This window comes from Myxine glutinosa, chromosome 10, assembly GCF_964187855.1.
Source record: "Myxine glutinosa chromosome 10, kmMyxGlut1.1, whole genome shotgun sequence".
Classification (NCBI taxonomy): domain Eukaryota; kingdom Metazoa; phylum Chordata; class Myxini; order Myxiniformes; family Myxinidae; genus Myxine; species Myxine glutinosa.
In genome coordinates, this window is record NC_136270.1 from 50356285 (window position 1) to 50378547 (window position 22263).

Genomic DNA, 22263 nt, shown 5'->3' on the forward strand with positions numbered 1-22263 from the left:
ATAGCGGTCTCCTTCTCGGCCACTACCCTGATAATCATCCCTTTGGGATCTTCCGTAACTCTGGGAGCCATAGCCACCCCTGAAACTATCGCCACGTTTTCCTCCTCTGTAGCCCCCTCGACGCCTATGGCCTGCCTTCTCTACTGTTATGGTCCGACCATCCAAATCCTTGCCATCCAAGTCCTTTTCTGCAGCTTTGGCGTCCTTTGTGTTTTCAAATGTGACAAAGCCAAACCCTCTTGACTTTTGCGTCTCCCTGTCTTTTATCAGCAGCACTTCCAAGAGCGGTCCATATTTGCTGAAGACAGAGTCCAGAACAACTTCCCTTGTTTTGAAGTTCAGTCCACCTACAAAGAGCTTGCCAACATTGCCTCCATCCATGACTTGTGTGTGCTGACTCTTAGTTTTTCGGTACCTGACAAGACGTGCCGGTGCAAAGCGTGACGTCAGTACCTTCCTCTTCTCTTCAGAGCGCTTCCTACCCATAGCACGAGTCGCGGCACAGGAGGGAAAGATACCCGGAATCTTCTGCTCTAACTGTGCAGTGTTATTTTCCATGCTAGGCTTTTCAACAAACATTGGGTTACCAGAGACTTGACCACCGGCCAAATCATTCCCGATAACAAAAGATATTCCTTCTACTGGAAGAGTGGCTTGTAACCCTACGGTGACCGGTCCTGACACCAAATCAGACTGCAAATGGATGACATGAAGTGGGGCTCTAACATAGCCACCAACCCCCTGTAAACGAACACTAACACCAGTTGCTGTCTTCTCTGACAATGGCAAAATGCCTTCAAGCATCAAAGATTGATGTGCTCCTGTGTCCCTCAATACCCTAACAGGTCTCTGGTTAGTCACGTCTCCATCCAGTGACACAAACCCCTCTGAAATAAAAGGTTTGTAACCCTCTTGAACACGGTTGTTCTGTGATGCCGTAACTTTGGCATGGGAACCTTAACAAGGCACTGTCCTCCAAGGACGATATCTCACATTTGCCAATGCATTCGGAGTTGTACTAGTCTGACTCCGTTCTTGATTTTTCCTTTCCAGAGCATAACATTGGGACATCATGTGTCCAGGTTCTTGCAAAAATCGCAAGTAGGCCCGGAGGAGAAACTCGTGGTCTGTCTCGAGCCCCCCAGAAGATAAGTCTGTCTTGGAACTGTGGTCTTCTGATCCCTAAAAGTGGCGGTATCAGAGATGTCCACATAGTCATCTCTAGGCCGCCCCCATGAATTTTCGTGCTCCGCACCGGATGTACCATAACTCCCCTGGCGAACTCTAGACAGGAAGTTAGGTTTGTGGAACCTCATCCTGTGTGTCATGGCATAGTCATCTGCCACGGTTGCTGCCTCATACAACTCTGGTACCTTCTTTTCCTCCAGATGTACTTTAATGTCCTCATGGACACACTGTTTGAATTCCTCCACCAAGATCAATTGTCGCAACAGTTTGAAGTCTTTCCCAACCCCTTTCGAATCACACCACCGATCAAACATGGTTTCTTTCAATCTGGCAAACTCCACATGGGTCTCACTCTCCCTCTTCCTGGCGTTCCGGAATTTTTGACGGTAAGCTTCAGGGACCAATTCATAGGCCTTGAGAATGGTTTTCTTCACTATCTCATAATCTGCACATTGGTCAATCGGTAGAGCCGAAAATATATCTTGAGCTTTACCCACCAGAACACTTTGCACTAACATAGTCCAGGACTCCACAGGCCATTTTAGCATTTGAGCCACTTTCTCAAAGAGTAAAAAAAACTTGGCTACCTCCTTTTCACTAAAGGGTGGAACCAGCCTCACATGCCTACCAACATCCCAAGTGTTCTGACTAGTTGTCGAACTAGCCGGCATGGATGCTACCTCTCCCCGTTCTCTCATTAATTCCAACTTCTTGAGCTCAATTTCTTTTTGACACTCCATTTCACGTTCCTTTAACTCCCTTTCGGCTATCCTCTCCTCTGCTCTTTCCTTTTCTCTTCTTTCTTCGAGTTCTCTTTCAGTTCTCCTTTCCTCTTCTCTTCTCTCCTCAAGTTCTCTTGCAGCTCTCCTTTCCTCTGCTTTTAACCTTTCCTGGCTTTGCAGTTGCATCTCCGTTTTCCGGAACTCCACATTTTCTTTTTCCTCGGGTAACCAATCCAAGGCTACCTCTGTCCATGTTCCCTGTCCCACCAGAGATTCTACCACCAATGTCTGCATCTCTGCCTTCTTCATACTAACTCAGACCTCCAAGTTAAAATGTCTGGCCAATATCAAGTGTTCCGATTTTTTTAATGCTTGGATCTGTGCCTCATTAGGGAACGCCGCAAACTTTCCTGCGTCAAACACCATGGTGACTATCAGTTAACACCTGTTAACCTTCACACAAAAATTTTCCAATTTTTTTTTTAGTTTTTTTTGAAAAATTTGGGAATGTTCGGGAAAAATTCCAAATTTGGGAATTTTGGGAATGCTAGGGAATTCTATCCCGGACGAAGACCCAATTTCGAGCCCCCGAGTCAATTGGACGAGCCCCCAATTTCTGTTACGTGCTCCTCCCTGACCCCCTGGTCACCGTGTACCTCCGAGCCCCGAGAGGAGTCACGGCAGAAAAAATGTGTTATTCTGTATGTCAAAGATCAATGGTGAAGCCACACCAATTGTTACTCACAAACAAATATTGTATTAAGATCACAAAGGAATAACCATACAACAATAATATGAATCAAAAGTTAAAGTACAATCAATATTCTATGATGGTACCATCAGTGTTATAATATATAACTCACTGTGCTCCAAGTGAGTGAAACCAGAACATCCCCAATGTCTCTTATTCCCGGCGTCAAGCCACAGTTGATTCGCTCCAGCGATTGCTAGAACGAGGTCCAATCGAAACCAGAATCCCGTGCGGATGGCAAGAAAAGTCACCCAGCCGAAGCTGTACAAAGGCGCCCTCAAGGCGACTGGGAAATCCAAAGGCGCCCTACAGGCGACTGAGAGATCACACCCTCGGATATGGACGAATTAGCCTTCAAAAAGCCACGTCACACACACGCCCCAGATTGACGTCTGAATGCGATGAAAATGTTCGAAAAGAATCGAAACCGCGAGCAAAGCACAAGTCCTGTGCGAGTCAAAATGGCCGACGGCCTGGTCTCGTGGCACACCAGCACGGCGATGATTCTCTCCTGAATCAATAGTAAAACCTGACACGCAGGATAATCGGTCACAGCGATGACAACTCGGAATTCCTTTCCCGGAAACCCGAAAGTTCGCTCGTGACTCTTGCTCGCCAACGTTCGCTTCAGAACCCGGAGCAACTCGGCTTTCTTGTCCGACCTCTCTCGCTCTGCCCTCTTTCTTCTCCTTCCGCTTCATCGACGTCCGGTTCCTGTTTCATTTTAAAACATTCCTTTTACCTTTTGACAATAAGAATTGCTATTTCCCTCAAACAACAATAATAATAATACATGGAAACAGAAATGTCTCAAGTGGATGAAAGCCACCACAACGGAAGTGATGAATCCGTAACAATTGTCAGAAGCAACCTGAATGGAGAGATCAATCAGGTTTGAGCGAAGGCCCCAGATGTTTGAGGTCAATACCGTTAATGAAGAGAGAGGTGGAGCATCGGGTGCAGGACAGGGGAGGGGTAGGGTCAGATGAAGGATGAGAGGGGGGGGTAGGGAGAGCAGTTGATAGTGTGTCAGAGATTACAGAAAAGTTGGAAGAAAGGGAAGGAAGAGGAGGATGAAAGGTTTGATGGTGATGGGATGAGGCACAGTGAGGGTTGTTTGAAGGGGGGCAGAGGAAAGTAGAAGGTTGGGGGAGGTGGAAGTATGAGATAGAAGGGAGACGAAGTGGGGAGGATGCAGCTTTGAGGAGGAGGGGGGAGAAGAGAATTGGACAGGGATGTTTGGGAGGGGGGAGATTTGAAGGGGAGGGGTTGGGGGGGAGTCTTGAAGGAGAGGGATGAGGGGGGAGTTTAGGAGGGGAGGGGCAAGGGGGGAGTTTAGGAGGGGAGGGACAAGGGGGGAGATTTGGAGGGGAGGGGCAAGGGGGGAGTTTAGAAAGTGGATGATTAATGAAAGATGAACATTCATAAAAAAATTGGGTTTATTGTGTTTTTCAAGTTAGAGATCCGTTTAAGAACGATAGAGGAGGGTTGGAATGAAGGTGAGTTTCGAGCATGTAGTGAGGAAGAATTAGAAGAGATTGAATTTTTTTTTGAAGTGGAATGAGTTGAAGGGGAAATTGAAAAGAGCCTTTTAAATAGGAAGAAAAACATTGTGTTGTAATATACCACTGAATAAAACACTGCAGGGGAAAGTTTAAACATATTTAAACAGAACCGTGAAGAACAATCTTATATTAACAAAAATACCAATGGGGAGGGGGCCTAGAAGGACAACCACAAGTCATGTGAACAGGGCAAAAGGTGGAAGGCAAGGAGATAATGGGGGCGGGGCGAGACAGCGCACGTGGACAGAAGCACACGATGAGAAAACAGCACACGTGGAGAAAGGGAAATAAATGTTTGTTTTTTTTGTTTGTTTTTTAGGGGGGGGGGGGGTTAAAACGTTAGACCAGTGGTTCTTAATCTTTCTAAAGGCGCCGAACCCTAACGAAACCCACTGAACACTCGCGGAACCCCTCAAATTTGACAAAAAAATGAAGAAGAATTGCATCTCAATGCGTTTTCTGTTCTTCTTTTCAGGAGGCGATCTGGGAAATGCGTGGTTTGTTTTGGAAAGGGCCACCCTCAAATCATTTTCGCATGCAAGCCTGCTCCTTTTCTTTGTTTTAATGTCCACCAGTTTCAAAAACGCATGCTCGCAGAGATACGTTGTAACGAACGGCGTGAGGATCTCAAGGGCAATTTTAGCGATGTGAGGATACCCTTCCATTTGGTGGCACCAAAACGTTGAGAGCGTTGTTGTGCCGAAGAGTTGTTGTTGAGTCTGGCTCTGCTGAAGTTCGATGAGGTCGTCGAGGTATTGGTCGTTGACATCTGCCGTTGCAACGTCAAAAGTAAACGGCTGCCGCACCCATGCTGGGTATTGCTCTTGGTCGGGGAAGTAGCCGTCGAATGACTTTCCCAGCTCATCCAAGTGCATGGCAATTGCTTGCTTCAGCTCACCCGGTACAGCAGTGCCTCCAACTTCAGACTCATCTTCGATCCCGCTCACGCACTTGTCCAGTAGCGAAAAGTTTGCGAAGTTGTTGTTCTCTGTTCGCCGCCTTCACAACGGTAACTTCTTTCGGAAAGCGCTCAGCTTTTCTTCAGATTCGATGACATTCACTCCACCGCCCTGCATCTGGCAATTGAGATGATTGAGTGCATCGAAGATGTCAGCCAAGTACGCCAAGGCGAGGATGAACTCTGACTCTTGGAAGTTGCTGGTGTTCTCGCAATGCTGGTGTTATCTCATTCTCGCAACTGGCAATGCTGGTGTCCTCGCAAAAACAGGGCTAATTCTACACGCAAGGCAAAAACACGGCTCACTACCTTCCCTCATGATAACCATCGAACGTTAGAGTGGTAGAGAAAGACTTCAAATTCAGAGCCGATTTCATTGCACAGCTCTTTGAAAATGCGATGATTCAGAGCACGGCTTTGCACGTAATTCACAGTTTCAACGACGATTTTCAGAACATTGGCCAGTTTTGGAGGCAGGGTTTTTTGATGCCAGCGCGTGTCTGTGCAGGACGCAGTGCGTGACGCTGATGTGTGGTGCATCGGCCTTCACCAGCGCTCCAAAACCGGAGTTGCATCCCAGCATGGCTGGAGCTCCATCCGAGCAAACTGCAGACACCATGTTCCACGAGAGGCCGTTGCTTCTGAAGAAGTCGTCCACAAGCTTCTTCACGTCAGCTGCCTTCGTCGTTGTTGTGAGAGGTTTGCAGAACAGAAAGTCTTCCTTGATCTCGTCTCCTTTGACATAATGCACAAATAAGATGAGCTGGCTCAAATTTGAAACGTCGGTGGTCTCGTCGAGTTGAAGGCTGAATTTCGTTGGGCTCGCGACTAAATCTGCAACTACCTGGGCAAGGATGTCGTCGCTCATGTCGTCGATTCTGCATCTGATGGTGTCATTTGAGAGTGGAACGAGAGACAACTTGTTTTCAGCAGCTTTTCCCAGCATGATGTTGGCCATCTTCAACGCGGCCGGTTTGATGAGTGTCTTGCCAACGGTGTGCAGTTTGCCCTGCTTTGCAATCAGGTATGCAACTTCATAAGATGCGGTGAGGATCGATTTGTCAATTGGAACGAAGCCGAGAGTGGGCAAGGTAGCACTTGCATCAAATCGGACTCTCTTCAATTTGAATTCATCCAGCGTTGCGTCTTTGTACTGCCCCAGGCCGTGCACTTTTTTGAAGTGTTCCCGTAGTTTTGCTGGTTCTAGGCTGGAGTTGGTCAACTTGACATTGCAAAGCATGCATTGAGGACGCTGACTTCCATCACGTTCCGTCAAACACGTGAACCCGTACCGCACGTAATCCTCCGACCTTTCTTTTTTTGCTCGACATACTGCAAAAAAGAAAGAAATAGTAACAAACTGATCTTAATTGAGTTTGGGCAAATAATTATATGACAAAAATTTAAAAAGGAACATGCTTAAATACAATCAGTACCCCTCTGAAAACTGAGAAATTTTAACGAAGAAAACACAACTTATAGTTACGATGACGGGATTTATTATCTACTCAACTCTATGTCACCTCAAATCCCATTATAATATTACATAGAAAACTGTGAATTGTTAGCTTTTAATTGTGACCAAAGGAGTTATATCACCTCCACCTAATTTTCTGAGTAATTCAATCATATTTTATAATCATCATCCACTTTTGACTTTAATATAACTCTGAACCCGCCCTGCATATCCACAAACATTTCCAACTTACTTTTCAATTAATCAGTAACTCCAAAGTAAGGCGCGACCAATGACGCACGGCACACGGAAAGCTAATCGAGGCTATTCACTGGAATTTCCGAACACCTGCAAAGTCCAAAATCCAGTAAGTAAGCAAGTAAGCACCATCAACAGAATAATTAGCAAGTTGCTCATTGATTCAACTTACTACAGTCAGTGTGAAACAACTTATCTTAAACACAGATGAGAGTGTTACGTGGTCCCCTCGGTGAATCCCTGGTCTCGGTGACCCCCGGACCGTGAGAGGAACTTCGCCAGAAAGCTGTATTATATATGCGCTTTCGCCACGCAATCCATATGAATTTCACCCAAGAGACAACGGACGTTCAAGGATATATTTCAATGGTAATGATACCATACAATTTCAATGACACAACCACGGAGATTTTCCCCGAGCAATCAACCATACACAACCATCAACAATTCCCAATTCACAATCAATTCCCTATGAGTAAGATGGCCATCTTATATATGTGTGTCCCAGTGAGTACTCACTACCCCCTTTTGGTCTCGGTCCCGCACAATGTCTCTGGGCCCCTCCTGACCAAGATGATGGTCGGCGTCGCCGCACTCGGGCGGTTGAACGAACCCCGGGTGGACGTTTTTCCCCCGGGCAGGTATCGTACCAGGCACCCCGGCTACAGCCCCTCGTGGCCACGCGAAGCGGGTACGGGAAAGCAAGCCAAAAACCCCACGCCGCTTGCCAGGCGTGTTAGGCCCCAACGGGCGACCCGTACGCGTCTTTTTAGACGGTGTCACGAACGGCGCCAAACGCTGGGTCGGTGCACGGCCACACGACAGGTTGACGTCCACCGGGCAGGTATCCGTCCCGGTAACTCCTCTCGCCAGACAGGCTCAGGAACGCCGCTTTTCCACACGGCTCAATCAATCTCCCCTTTCGTCGGAGCGGGGCGAGGAAGAAGAAGAATCCTCGTCCTTTTTTCCTCGTGTCTTTTCCTCTTCCGTTTCCGGTCACTTCCGTTTCCGGCCACTGTTTCAGAAGGGCTCCTGACCCTCCAACCACAACAACTACACAACAACTACAACTACAACAACTTAATATACTACACACGGATAAGCAAAGACCTGAATGGTAATTCACATACATTCACATAAATATGTAACAAGAGAAACCATGAATGAGATGGGAATACAATTACAAATAACATTTCCATTCGTTCGTAACATACATAGCCAAATAATAATAATATTAATAATAAGCGTAATTACACATAGATTCAATATTGATACAAAACCAAAAAAAAAATAAAAAAAAAATTGCAATGCGTTTCGGAGGACCTCCGCTGAACCCCTGAGACTGGCTCACTGAACCCCTGGGGTTCGGTCGAACCCAGGTTAAGAACCACGGCATTAGACAAAGAGTAGATGCTCGGGGAAGTTCGGGGGAGAAGAGAAAAATCTAAGAACCAAGCAAAAACAGCGAAGGAAGGAACTTAAGTGAACAAACTTCGACGGGGGAAGCCTCAGGCCTCACTTCCCCCTCACGGGGGAACCCTCACTTACACAATATCCTGTCTATTTTTCAAATCTTCCGACTAACTTTCCCTACATCATTTGCTCCTCAGTTGGTACCACAACCAACGTCTTCCTGCCGAGACCTGATGCAATGTCATTTAACCTTCCTTCAATGTCTGTAACTTCTGCCCCTTTGAAATGGCACAGAGCTCTATGTCTATGATCCTCTCTGCAGAATGAAGAATCAAATAATTTTATAGTTTCATCACCAATGCAAACTGTCACCCAGACATCATTCCTACCTATCTCTATTGCTGCACCTTCACCCCTGCCTGTACTCACTACAACCTCACCATTGCCCGTCCTTGCTACCCTTTCAACATTGACTATGCTCGCTACCCCTCACTACAGTTTGCCCTTAGTACCACCTCACCACTGCTTGCCATCGCTACCTCCTCACCAGTGTCTGCCCTCACGACCCCTCACTACTGCCTGACCTGGCTACCCCTTACCACTGCCTGCCCTCACAACTCCCTCACCACTGCCCTCACTACCGCCTCACGACTGCCTGCTATCGCCTTATAAGAGACTAGCAGAGCCTACCCGTCGCTTTGCTGATGGACCAATTAGTCGTCCTGTTTGCCAAAATAAATTTACTTTTGCGAAGAGTGCTTTAACCTCAGAGTTGCCCAAGTAAAAAAAAGTTTCTTGTAGAGTGCTCGTCAAGTGGATTAATCATTCGAGCAAGCACTCCATTCAAAACCGTTGATAAGGAACGGCTGGCTTGGCAAGCACAAGCTAGCTGCTTGGTAACTGAACACACCACAGGCTTCCTCCCTTTCAGGTTCGTGTTAAACAGCATTAGCATCTGTTTCAAAAGGTAAACATGTGTTTGTAGTTTATAATATTTTTACTTCTGGTAGGGGCCAGTGCTCCCACGAAAACGACACAAAAGGCTATTAATAAACATTAACATGGCGTTTGTTCAAGGAGGAAGACCCCCGAAGACCCTGTTGTACATCGCTCCTTCACAATTCCGTCTCCATGTGCTGCATGGCGGCATTGTCGCGCACTGTAAGATATGTTATTTATTTATTTGGCATGGGGGCGGTGTACTTTTAATGTAGCTCTACTCGTTATTACTTAATCAATGGATGAGCTCCCTGCGTCAATCTATATATAATGGAGCAAGTGTTTGTATGTATGTATGTATGTCCGCTCTTCACCCATTGGTTGGACAGCTGACCGGACTCCACCCACAAATTTAACCTGAAATACTTAACCTAAAGTACCCAGAGGACCCAAAAGACCGTCGCCCGTCTCCCTCTCAACAACCAGAGGACCCAAAAGACCCCGAGGACCCTAAATAACCAATGGAACCAAAATACCCCAAAAGACCCCAAGGACACAAAGGACCGAGAGGAACTAAAAGTCCCCAAAGACTAAAAAGACTGAAAATACCCCGAAGACCCAATAGACCCCAAAGACCTCAAATACCTAAAAGACCCCGAAGACCTAAAAGATTGAAAAGACCCAATGGACCCCAAATACCCAAAATACCTCGAAGACCCTAAAGACCCTGAAGACCACGAAGACCTAAAATAGCCCAAAGACTGAAAATATTCCAAAGACCCTTAACAACCCCTGAAGACCCAAAATACCCAGAAGACCTTTAAAGACCCCAAAGACCCAAGAGAACCAAAAGACCCCGAAGACTCAAAAAACCCCCGAAGATCCCGAAGAGCCAGAGGACCCAAAAGACCAAAAGTACTCCAAAGACACTTAAAGACCCAAAATACCTAAAAGACCCTGAAGACCTAAAAGACCCAATCGAACCCAAAGACCCAAAAGACCATGAAGATCCAAAAGACTGAAAAGACCCAATGGACCCCAAAGACCCAAAATACCATGAGCCCAAAAGACCCTGAAGACCTAAAAGACCCCAAAGACTGAAAATATTCCAAAGACCCTTAACAACCCCGAAGACCCAAATGACCATGAAGACCCAAGAGAACTGAATACCCAAAATACCCCAAAGACCCTTAAAGACCCCAAAGACTGAAAATATTCCAAGACCCTTACCAACCACGAAGACCCAAAAAGATCCTGAAGACCCAAAATACTTCAAAGACCCAAAATACCCTGAAGACCCCAAAGACCCTTAAAGACCCCGAAGACTCAAGAGAACCAAAAGACCCCAAAGACCCAAAAGACCCTTAAAGACCAAGAGGACCCAAAAGACCCCAAAGACCCAAAATATTCCAAAGACCCTTAAAGACCCAGAATACCCAAAATATCCCAAATACCCAAAATATCCCAAAGATTCTTGAAGACCCAAAAGACCAAAAAGACAAAAAGACCCTTAAAGACCCAAAAGGTCAAATACCCAATGGACTCCAAAGACCCAAAATACCCTGAAGACCCAAAATACCCCAAATACCCTTAAAGACCCCAAAGACCAAAATACCAAAAATATCCCAAAGACTGAAAAGACCCAAAAGACCCCAACAATCTTGAAAGTCCCCATAATATACAAAGAATGAAAAGACCCCAAAGAATGAAAAGACCCCAAAAACCAAAAAGACCCCAAAGACTGAAAATACCCCAAAGACTGAAAAGACTCAAAAAACCATCAAGGCCCAAAATACTGAAAAGACCCAAAATACCCTTAATGGGGAACCCAAATGCAATTTCTTTGTCTGAAAAACCATTGGCAATCATTAATCACGGTCTAATTGGAAGGGAATTATTTTTTATTTGCCAATCACAAAGTGCAGAAAAAACCCTAGGGCCGAGACTGTCGATTTTCGAGATTGCCAGTGATGTCACATTGTGAACTCACCGTGATCCTGCCAGCGATGGTACATAGAGAAACGGCGCGTTGCGAGCTCGGATTCCAATACCGATTGGGGATTATGAAGGGGGGCAGGGGGGTTGTTAGCTAGGGTGACGGTTGACGGTAGATTGTGAGGGGATGGTGGAGTTTGGGGTCGTGGGTATTGTTAGCTCGGGTGACGGTTGATAGGGGATTGTGAGGGTGGTGGAGTGGGGTGAGGGGTGTGGGGTGGTCATGGGTATTGTTAGCTAGGGTGATGGTTGATGGGGGATTGTGAGGGGGTTGGTGAAGGGGGGTTGTGGTGGAGGGGGTTGGGGCATGGGTATTGTTAGCTTGGGTGATGGCTGATGGGGGATTGTGACGGGATGGGGGAGGGGGGTAAGGTGGTCATGGGTATTGTTAGCTAGGGTGACAATTGAAGGGGGATTGTGGGGGGAAGTGGAGTGGGGGAGGGGTGTGGGATTATTATGGGTATTGTTAGGTAGGGTGATGCTTGATGGGGGAATGTGAGGGGATGGTGGAGGGGAGGGGAAAGAGGGGGTGTGGGTTGGTTGTGGGTATTGTTGGCAAGGGTGGTTTGATGTTTTTTTTACGGCGTAGCCCATCGGGCAGAGCCGTCTAGAACGGTGTTTGTCCGTCTGTATGTATGCATGCATGTCCCCTCAAATGTACACCAATCAGAGCTGAGAATCTGGTCACATGACAGGGTGATGTGATTACGGCTGATGTCATTATGGCCGTGGAGCAGCTGACTCTCCACACTCACCATTTTGATTTATATGCCGTTCATGCTGAACATATCGTCGAACCTGTCATATATCACAATCGCCATGCTCTACCTTTACGTTTTTCATTCAGTGTGAAACACAAACAAACCGATTTAATTGTTAAAATGACCATGAAATATCGAAAGCATCGGCGTTACGTCTCTTCCAACAATACTATACGGTACGGTCATAGAGTTATATTATACACCAGAGGGCGAACATACCACATGGCCCCGTGCCGACAAGGACGACCGGCAGCCATGTTTTTTTTTTGGGGGGGGGGGGGGCAACATTTGTTGACAAAGTACATGTACATGACCTAGTTGTGTCGCGATTATCTTCTAGTGGCAAGATGCCGAAAAGTTGTGCCTGCTACGGGTGCACAAATCGTAGCAACCAGAAGAAGGATGTTAGTTTCCACAGGTGAGTACTCTGTCTGTGTTTTTCTTTTTAAAAGTAGAAATTTTGGTCGGAATTTGGTCAGATTCATTGAGAGTGGCGGACAGGCACACAACAAGAAGCAGGGCTGTATGGCTCTCTTTTATGTCATGGGTCTTATTGTTGTCGCCATTACAATAAGACCCAAGGTAAAAGACAGCCATGCAGCCCTGCTTGTAGGGCTAGACAGGCACAGGCATGACAGGCGGAGTTGATGTCTCTTTGCAACTCTTTCAATCTTTGGAACAAAGCCTTTCCATGCATGCCAATGTGGCCAAGCATTACACTAGGCCTTACACTAAAAATGTAAGGTAGATTGTGAGGGTGGAAGGAAGGTGGAAGACTGTGTGACTTCCGGTTCCTCGGGCGAGTGAGGCGTGCTTCGAGCTCTCCACGGCATCAAAGTTTGAGTGTTTTCCCATTCTTGTCTTTGTCAAATTTCCACTGGTTATTTTGCTGTGTACGTGTTATTGTGTGTTTCTAGTTGGTGTTGGTTTGTGGTTCGTGCAAACTTGTGTGTATTTAATCGTTTTCTGAGTCGTACCTCGTGCGCGGACTGGTGACTTGGGGCTTCCCTCCCCTCGTCGGTGTTTTGTCGGTTTGGGTTATTTCCTTCGCTGTATTGCTTGTTTCTTTTATTTTATTTTCTCCCCCTCACCTCACCTCCCTAGACAAATAATTATATATTGATTCTTTCTCTCCTCCCGGACACGTGCTTGTTCGCTCTCCTCCTCGTCTCGGCTTGTGCCCCGCCCCCTGTATCTCGTTTTCTTCCGCCTCTGCTCCTTCTTTCTCAAATCGACGTTCTCGCTTGGAGACTTTTCCCGGATTTTTTTTTTTTTTTTTCATCGTTCTGTTTGGATATTGTTGGAATATGTTTAAACCGCAGCCGTGATGCTGACGCCTCCCCCACCCCCAGAATTTACATGTTTTAAACGTTTCCCAGTGTGTACCCTGGTCAGAATAGGTACACCGTATCCCTGCGTGTCGTAAGAGACGACTAAGAGGGTTGGCGTCAGGAAGGGCATCCGGCCATAAAAACATTGCCTCAAAAAGAGAACCATGACAATCACAAGTACATATGGGCAGGGTGCAGCCCGAAGTGGAGATCGGTTTCTGAGGTTTGGGACATATAATGTGGGGACAATGACAGGGAGATCAGGAGAAGTGGTGGAAGTATTGGTCAGAAGAAGAGTGGACATATGTTGTGTGCAAGAGACGAGATGGAAGGGAAGTGGTGTGAGAATGGTGAAGGGTAGGCAGGGACAGAAATACAAGTTTGTGTGGCAAGGGTGCCCGGAGGGCGTGAATGGTGTTGGTGTCCTGTTTTGGTGAGTGTGACTCACTGAGTGATAGTGTGGTGAGTGTGGTGAGTGTGACTCACCACAGTGTGGTGAGTGTGACTAGAGTGAGTGATAGGTTGATGATGGTGAAAATGATGATTGGAAAGCTCTTGGTGAACGTCATCTCGGGATATGCTCCGCAGGTTGGTCGAAGCGATGAAGAGAAGGACAAGTTCTGGTGTGCGATAGAGAAGCTGATGGAAAACGTGAAAGATGAGGAAGTTGTTGTGGTGGGAGGAGACCTGAATGGACATGTGGGAAGGAGTATGGATGGTTTTGAGGGAGTTCATGGGGGTTACGGATATGGTGTGAGAAATGGAGAAGGTGAAAGGATTTTGGAGTTTGCTGATGGAGCTGATTTGTTGATTTGTAATACTCAGTTCCAGAAAGAGGACAATAAGCTTGTTACATACACGTCAGGTGGGTCGACGACAACCGTTGACTACCTGATGGTGCGTCGGCGAGATAGGGGGCACCTCCGGGACACAAAGGTGATCCCGGGGGAGGAGGCTGTTTCACAGCACCACTTGGTTGTCTGCAACATAAGGGTGAAAGGTGCGAGGAGAGCTCGGCGGGTGAAGTACCAACCAAGAATGAAGGTGTGGAGGTTGAAAGAGGTGACAGTAAGGGAGGCATTAAAAGAGAGGCTGAGTAGGGTAGAGGATGATGTGGTTGAGCTTGAAAGTGGTTGGATGTCAATGAAAGCTAGTCTGTTGGGAGCCGTTGGTGAGGTATGTGGATGGACAAAAAGACCACCGAGGCACTCGGAAACATGGTGGTGGGATGTTGAGGTTGGAAAGAGGATTGACGAGAAGAGGAAGAAGTTCAAAGAGTGGCAGAAGGCGAAGGGTACGGGAGCAGAAACAGCAGAGCATGAAAGTTATAAGGCAGCCAGGAAGGCTGCAAAAAAAGAGGTAGCAAAGGCGCAGGAGGCATGTAGGAAAATGTTCGGAGAACGCTTGGATTCGGAAGAGGGTCAGAAAGCAGTATTCAGGATTGCAAAGCAGATAGCGAAAGAGAGGTGTGATGTGATGGGGGTGAGTTGCTTGAAGGATGAAGTGGAACAAATCGTTGTCGACCCAGATGGAATTAAAGGAAGATGGAAAAGATATATGGAAATGCTGTTGAATACAGAGAATGAATGGGATGGCAACATAGAGAGTAACCCAGTTTTAGGACCGGCAGAGAAAATAACTGAGAAGGAAGTTGAGGAAGCGATAAAAGCAATGAAGAGTGGAAAGCGGGAGGGCCGACGGGAGTTGTGGGAGATATGTTGAAGGCAGCAGGAAGTTGGGGTGTGAAGAGAATGACAGAGATCTGTAATTTGGTTGTGAAAGAAGGCCGCATTCCAGTGGATTGGGAACTGAGTACCCTTGTCCCTCTATACAAGGGGAAAGTTGACCCTCTGGAGTGTGGCTCGTACCGAGCGATAAAGTTATTGGAGCATGGAATGAAGGTATTGGAAAGGGTGTTGGAGAGGAGGATAAGGAAGAAAGTGAAGATCGACGAAATGCAGTTTGGATTTATGCCAGGAAGAGGAACGACAGATGCGCTTTTCATTGTGAGGCAGTTGCAGGAGAAGTACATGGATAAGAGGAAGAAGTTGTTTTTTGGGTTTGTTGATCTGGAGAAAGCATTCGATAGGGTTCCACGCAAAGTATTGACATGGGCATTGAGGAAGTTAGGAGTGGAGGAATGGTTGATCAGAGTGGTGATGGCAATGTACAAAAGAGCACGCACAGCTGTAAGGACGAAGGACGGGAACAGTGGTGAGTTTGAGGTGAAGGTGGGAGTGCATCAGGGGTCGGTACTAAGTCCACTACTATTTGTAGCTGTGATGGAGGTGCTGGCTCAGACCGTAAAGGAGGGTTTACCGTGGGAGTTGTTGTATGCAGATGATCTGGTGTTGATTGCGGAAAGTATGGATGGACTGAAGGAAAAGATGAACAAGTGGAAGGAATGTATGGAGACAAAAGGTCTGAAGGTGAATATCGGAAAGACAAAGGTGATGGCAAGTGGTAAAGCATGTGGTGAGGTGGAAAGAACTGGGAAGTGGCCGTGTGCTGTGTGTAGGAAGGGTGTCGGAGTGAACTCCATTCAATGTACAATGTGTGCTGAGTGGGTTCATCAAAAATGTAGTGGTCTGAGAGGGTCATTAACCAGTGTGGCAGCTACATTCAAATGTAAGGTGTGCACAGAGGGAGCTGCAGATGGAGGAAATGTTGAGTTGGATCTTGGAGACGGCGTGAAGCTGGAAGGTGTGAAAACATTTTGCTACCTCGGAGACATGCTGAATGGAGAAGGTGGATCAGACTCGGCAACGGTTGCTCGAGTGAGATGTGCATGGAAGAAGTTTCGGGAACTGAGTGGCGTGCTGATGAGGAGGAGAGTGTCGCTGAAGCTGAAGGGAAAGGTGTATGCTGCATGTGTGAGAAGTGTTATGATTTATGGGAGCGAGACATGGGTAATGAACGTAGAGCAGCAACGAAGGCTGGAAAGGGTGGAAATGCGAATGGTTCGATGGATGTGCGGAGTATCGTTGAGAGAGAGGAAGACAAATGATGAATTGCGAAAGATGATGGGAATATTGCCTGTGATTGATGCTGTGAAGAGGAACAGGTTGAGATGGTTTGGTCATGTATTGAGGAAGGATGAAAGTGACTGGTTGAGAAGAGTGATGGAAGTTAATGTGGAAGGAAGTAGAGGACGGGGAAGACCGAGAAAGACTTGGCTAAAGATGGTGGAAGAAGAAATGCGGGCAAGGGGGTTAACAAGGAGAGATGCAGAAAATAGGGCAAAATGGAGAAGATTGTCATGGGGACCGCAAGGCTAACCCCCGCTCTAGCAGGGAACATGGCCTTAAAATGCATGTTGTTACACTAAAAATGAACTTCAAACCTGCGAGAGTTTATTTTTGTCTGTCATCTGGTCGTCATCATGATCGTGACTGATGGATTGATATAACACCAACAATACTACAGAAATGTTTTGAGGCAAGTCGGACCCGAACCATCTCGGACCCAGACTGTCCCAGACCATCTCGGACCCAGACTGTCCCAGATCATCTTGGACACAGACCATCTCAGACCCAGACCAACTCAGACCCAAGTACCAACTTCGATCGAAGAGTTTTTTCAGTGTGACTTATCTTAATTATTAACGCACAGGTTGTAAACCTGGTGCGTTATAGCGTTTGCCTGGGAATTTCGGGCGCTCAAAAGTGAAGCTAGTTTCTGTCACCCATTTCTGTCGCTCATTTCTGTCGCTCAGATGTGTAAACATGACGTCATCAAATCTATATTTATAGGATAGGTTATAGGAGATATATATGTTATAGGATAGGAATATAGGACCCAAATGACCCAGAGGACCCAAATGACCCAGAGGACCCAAATGACCCAGAGGACCCAAATGACCCAGAGGACCCAAATGACCCAGAGGACCCAAATGACCCAAATGACCCAGAGGACCCAAATGACCCAGAGGACCCAAATGACCCAGAGGACCCAAATGACCCAGAGGACCCAAATGACCCAGAGGACCCAAATGACCCAAATGACCCAGAGGACCCAAATGACCCAGAGGACCCAAATGACCCAAATGACCCAGAGGACCCAAATGACCCAGAGGACCCAAATGACCCAAATGACCCAGAGGACCCAAATGACCCAGAGGACCCAAATGACCCAGAGGACCCAAATGACCCAGAGGACCCAAATGACCCAGAGGACCCAAATGACCCAGAGGACCCAAATGACCCAGAGGACCCAAATGACCCAGAGGACCCAAATGACCCAGAGGACCCAAATGACCCAGAGGACCCAAATGACCCAGAGGACCCAAATGACCCAGAGGACCCAAATGACCCAGAGGACCCAAATGACCCAGAGGACCCAAATGACCCAGAGGACCCAAATGACCCAGAGGACCCAAATGACCCAGAGGACCCAAATGACCCAGAGGACCCAAATGACCCAGAGGACCCAAATGACCCAGAGGACCCAGAGGACCCAAATGACCCAGAGGACCCAAATGACCCAGAGGACCCAAATGACCCAGAGGACCCAAATGACCCAGAGGACCCAAATGACCCAGAGGACCCAAATGACCCAGAGGACCCAAATGACCCAGAGGACCCAAATGACCCAGAGGACCCAAATGACCCAGAGGACCCAAATGACCCAGAGGACCCAGAGGACCCAGAGGACCCAAATGACCCAGAGGACCCAAATGACCCAGAGGACCCAAATGACCCAGAGGACCCAAATGACCCAGAGGACCCAGAGGACCCAGAGGACCCAAATGACCCAGAGGACCCAGAGGACCCAGAGGACCCAAATGACCCAGAGGACCCAAATGACCCAGAGGACCCAAATGACCCAGAGGACCCAAATGACCCAGAGGACCCAAATGACCCAGAGGACCCAAATGACCCAGAGGACCCAAATGACCCAGAGGACCCAAATGACCCAGAGGACCCAAATGACCCAGAGGACCCAAATGACCCAAATGACCCAGAGGACCCAAATGACCCAGAGGACCCAAATGACCCAGAGGACCCAAATGACCCAGAGGACCCAAATGACCCAGAGGACCCAAATGACCCAGAGGACCCAAATGACCCAGAGGACCCAAATGACCCAGAGGACCCAAATGACCCAGAGGACCCAAATGACCCAGAGGACCCAGAGGACCCAGAGGACCCAAATGACCCAGAGGACCCAAATGACCCAGAGGACCCAGAGGACCCAGAGGACCCAAATGACCCAGAGGACCCAAATGACCCAGAGGACCCAAATGACCCAGAGGACCCAAATGACCCAGAGGACCCAAATGACCCAGAGGACCCAAATGACCCAGAGGACCCAAATGACCCAGAGGACCCAAATGACCCAGAGGACCCAAATGACCCAGAGGACCCAAATGACCCAGAGGACCCAAATGACCCAGAGGACCCAGAGGACCCAGAGGACCCAAATGACCCAGAGGACCCAAATGACCCAAATGACCCAGAGGACCCAGAGGACCCAGAGGACCCAGAGGACCCAAATGACCCAGAGGACCCAAATGACCCAGAGGACCCAAATGACCCAGAGGACCCAGAGGACCCAGAGGACCCAAATGCCCCAGAGGACCCAAATGACCCAAATGACCCAAATGACCCAGAGGACCCAAATGACCCAGATGACCCAGAGGACCCAAATGACCCAGAGGACCCAAATGACCCAGAGGACCCAAATGACCCAGAGGACCCAAATGACCCAGAGGACCCAAATGACCCAGAGGACCCAAATGACCCAGAGGACCCAAATGACCCAGAGGACCCAAATGACCCAGAGGACCCAAATGACCCAGAGGACCCAAATTCTATGTATGTTTCTATGATGATGTATGTTTTGGTGAAAGTACATAATGTGAATACTAGTAGCAATTTTACAAAAACCATGGCATAATTTCAAATCTTGACCCGAGATGATAATTATGCTACATCATAATTTCCATGTGCCAACCTGGGCGGAATCCAAGTGGATTCACTTGACTTGTTATCACTAGGGCATGCCCGTACTATATATATATCTAAAATTATATCCCCCCCCCCTCTATTTACATGAAATGGTTTGGTCCAAAGCGAACGGCTTGCGAGTACGGTGACAATCCCCCCCCCCCCCCCCCCCCTCTATTTACATGAAATGGTTTGGTCCAAAGCGAACGGCTTGCGAGTACGGTGACAATCCCCCCCCTCTATTTACATGAAATGGTTTGGTCCAAAGCGAACGGCTTGCGGAGTTTGGTAAAGAAATCGCCATAGCGTGCACAAACGCGCAGGAAAGCGAAAGAATCGCAAATTAGTTTTAATTAGTTTTAAAACATAGTTTAACGGCAACATAGTTTGCCAACGTGAAATAAATGAATACGCTCTCAAATGTGCCGTCCGAGGCAGAGTCTGTTCGCCACGTTCGGCACACGTGATAGCTCGCTGCTCTCTGATTGGTTGAATCGTTTTTTGGACATAGCTCGGTAACTACTTGTCCGATTAATATGAAACCTTGAAAAGGCACATCCTCGGGTCCCCAGCAATATACCTGGCAAGTTTAAAGTATATCGGACCCGTGGTTGTCGAGAAACAGCGGTCACAGACATACAGAGATTACTGGAATTATAGATAGACTAGGGCATGCCCGTACTATATCTATATCTAAAATTATATCCCCCCCCCTCTATTTACATGAAATGGTTTGGTCCAAAGCGAACGGCTTCGGAGTTTGGTAAAGAAATCGCCATAGCGTGCCCAAACGCGCAGGAAAGCGAAAGAATCGCAAATTTAAGGAAATGCCCGTACTTCCGTAAGGAAGAGAAAAGAAATGAAAAGGAAAAACATTCCAAACCGCGAGGGAAAACAACACGGCACGTCGACACAACAACGTGTCCTGTGATTGGCCGTACGTCGCTGCCAGTAGCTGCCCCCCAAAAAAGCTTTCACCGTCCGGCGACTGAATTTAAGGGGAAAAATAAAACGCTCTTCGCTTAAAACAACGCCCTTCGCTCTGACTGAATTGGGACAATGTTTTTATGTTTTTAATTGAATTACTATCCGTATTATGGCGCACGCTCTCACGGGAGCTCCGGAAGGTCGTATATCGCAGTTACGATGAATCGCAAATGTTTTTATTAGTTTTAAAACATAGTTTAACGCCAACATAGCGCCAACATAGTTTGCAAACGTGAAATAAATGAATACGCTCTCAAATGTGCCGTCCGAGGCAGAGTCTGTTCGCCACGTTCGGCACACGTGATAGCTCGCTGCTCTCTGATTGGTTGAATCGTTTTTTGGACATAGCTCGGTAACTGCTTGTCCGATTAATTTCAAACCTTGAAAAGGCACATCCTCGGGTCCCCAGCAATATACCTGGCAAGTTTCAAGTATATCGGACTGGTAGTTGTCGAGAAACAGCGGTCACAGACAAACATACATACAAACATACAAACATACAAACATACAAACATACAAACATACACACAGAGATTGCTGGAATTATAGATAGATGAAGTATCATTCTTTTAAAGTCATTTTTTTTCTAAATCCAAGTGGGACAAAAGTACTAATTATGAATGGATGTGGTGTTTGTTTGTTTATTTGTTGGGGTGTTTGTTTGTGTGTGTGTGGTTGGTTGATTGGGTGGGTGGGTGGTTGGTTGGGTTTGGTTGGGTGGGTGGGTGGTTTTGGTTGGGTGGGTGGTTTTGGTTGGGTGGGTGGTTTTGGTTGGGTGGGTGGCTGGTTGGTTGGGTGGCTGGTTGGTTTTGGTTGGGTGGGTGGGTGGGTGGCTGGTTGGTTGGGTGGATGGGTGGGTGGTTCGGTGAGTGGGTGGCTGGTTGGTTAGGTGGGTGGGTGGCTGGCTGGTTGGGTGGGTGGGTGGGTGGTTGGTTTGTTTTTGCCTGGGTGGGTGGGTGGGTGGTTGATTGGTTGGTTGGTTGGGTGGGTGGGTGGCTGGCTGGGTGGTTGGTTGGGTGGGTGGGTGGGTGGGTGGTTGGTTGGTTGGTTGGGTGGGTGGCTGGCTGGGTGGTTGGTTGGGTGGGTGGGTGGGTGGTTGGTTGGTTGGGTGGGTGGCTGGCTGGGTGGTTGGTTGGGTGGGTGGGTGGGTGGGTGGGTGGCTGGTTGGTTGGGTGGGTGGGTGGCTGGTTGGTTGGTTGGGTGGGTGGTTGGTTGGGTGGGTGGCTGGTTGGTTGGGTGTTTGGTTGGGTGTTTGGTTGGGTGTTTGGTTGGTTGGGGGGGTGAGTGGGTGGTTGGTTGGTTGGGTGCGTGGGTGGTTGATTTTGTATTTATTTTTTTATTAATATTTTTAAATTAAGGTTTGAATTATAAATGAAGTTGCAATGAATTTAATTAAATATGAAAGTGATCTTTCTTGTCACTGTGTCTCAGTTTTTTATGTTGCAGTTTTATGCTATCAGCATATAAGTGTGATTGTGCATCCCTTCCCGTTACAGTGAGCAGAGTGAATGTCCACATGACCGTGTATAACTGAGTTTTATCATGGTATAATCAACTGTTTTACACTCCATTAATTAATCAGGAAAATAGAACTTTTTTTTAGGGAAATAAATGTGTCGTTCATTCGTTCGTTCGTGTGGTTGCCAACTTCAATCAAGATTGGTGCTTTCATTTATGATAAATAGTGGCAATAACTATATTGTTCATTTAGATTAAAGAAAAAAAGAAACAAATGGAAAATCACTCATAGAGCGACACTTGGCAAAACAGAACAAAGCAGCATGGCACTCAGTGGGGCATCCTTTTGACCTCAAAAATAATTAGTGGTTGAATTCAGTGACCTAATATGCAAACCGTCTTCAAAGTTTAAGTTAATCGGATGAAAATTGACAATTTTAGAAATTCGGCCTATGTTGACCTTTTGGTCTATGTTGAACTCAAAAATTGTTGGTGGTTGCTTTCAGTAAGGTGAGATGAAAATCCTTTTTAAA

General features: G+C 47.2%; 2 protein-coding genes across 2 annotated transcripts in view; one reads left to right on the forward strand and one right to left on the reverse strand.

Annotated features, from left to right (window-relative positions):
• The window catches only part of LOC137434523 (uncharacterized), a 319351-nt gene that overhangs the window by 84634 nt on the left and 212454 nt on the right, over positions 1-22263 (reverse strand). The window lies entirely within an intron of this gene.
• Positions 12406-22263, forward strand: part of LOC137434525 (chromobox protein homolog 3) — a 77338-nt gene continuing 67480 nt past the window's right edge. The window contains exon 1 of the mRNA XM_078785636.1: positions 12406-12424. The gene's annotated coding sequence lies outside the window, so the exon portion shown is untranslated. The remainder of the gene's footprint in view (positions 12425-22263) is intronic.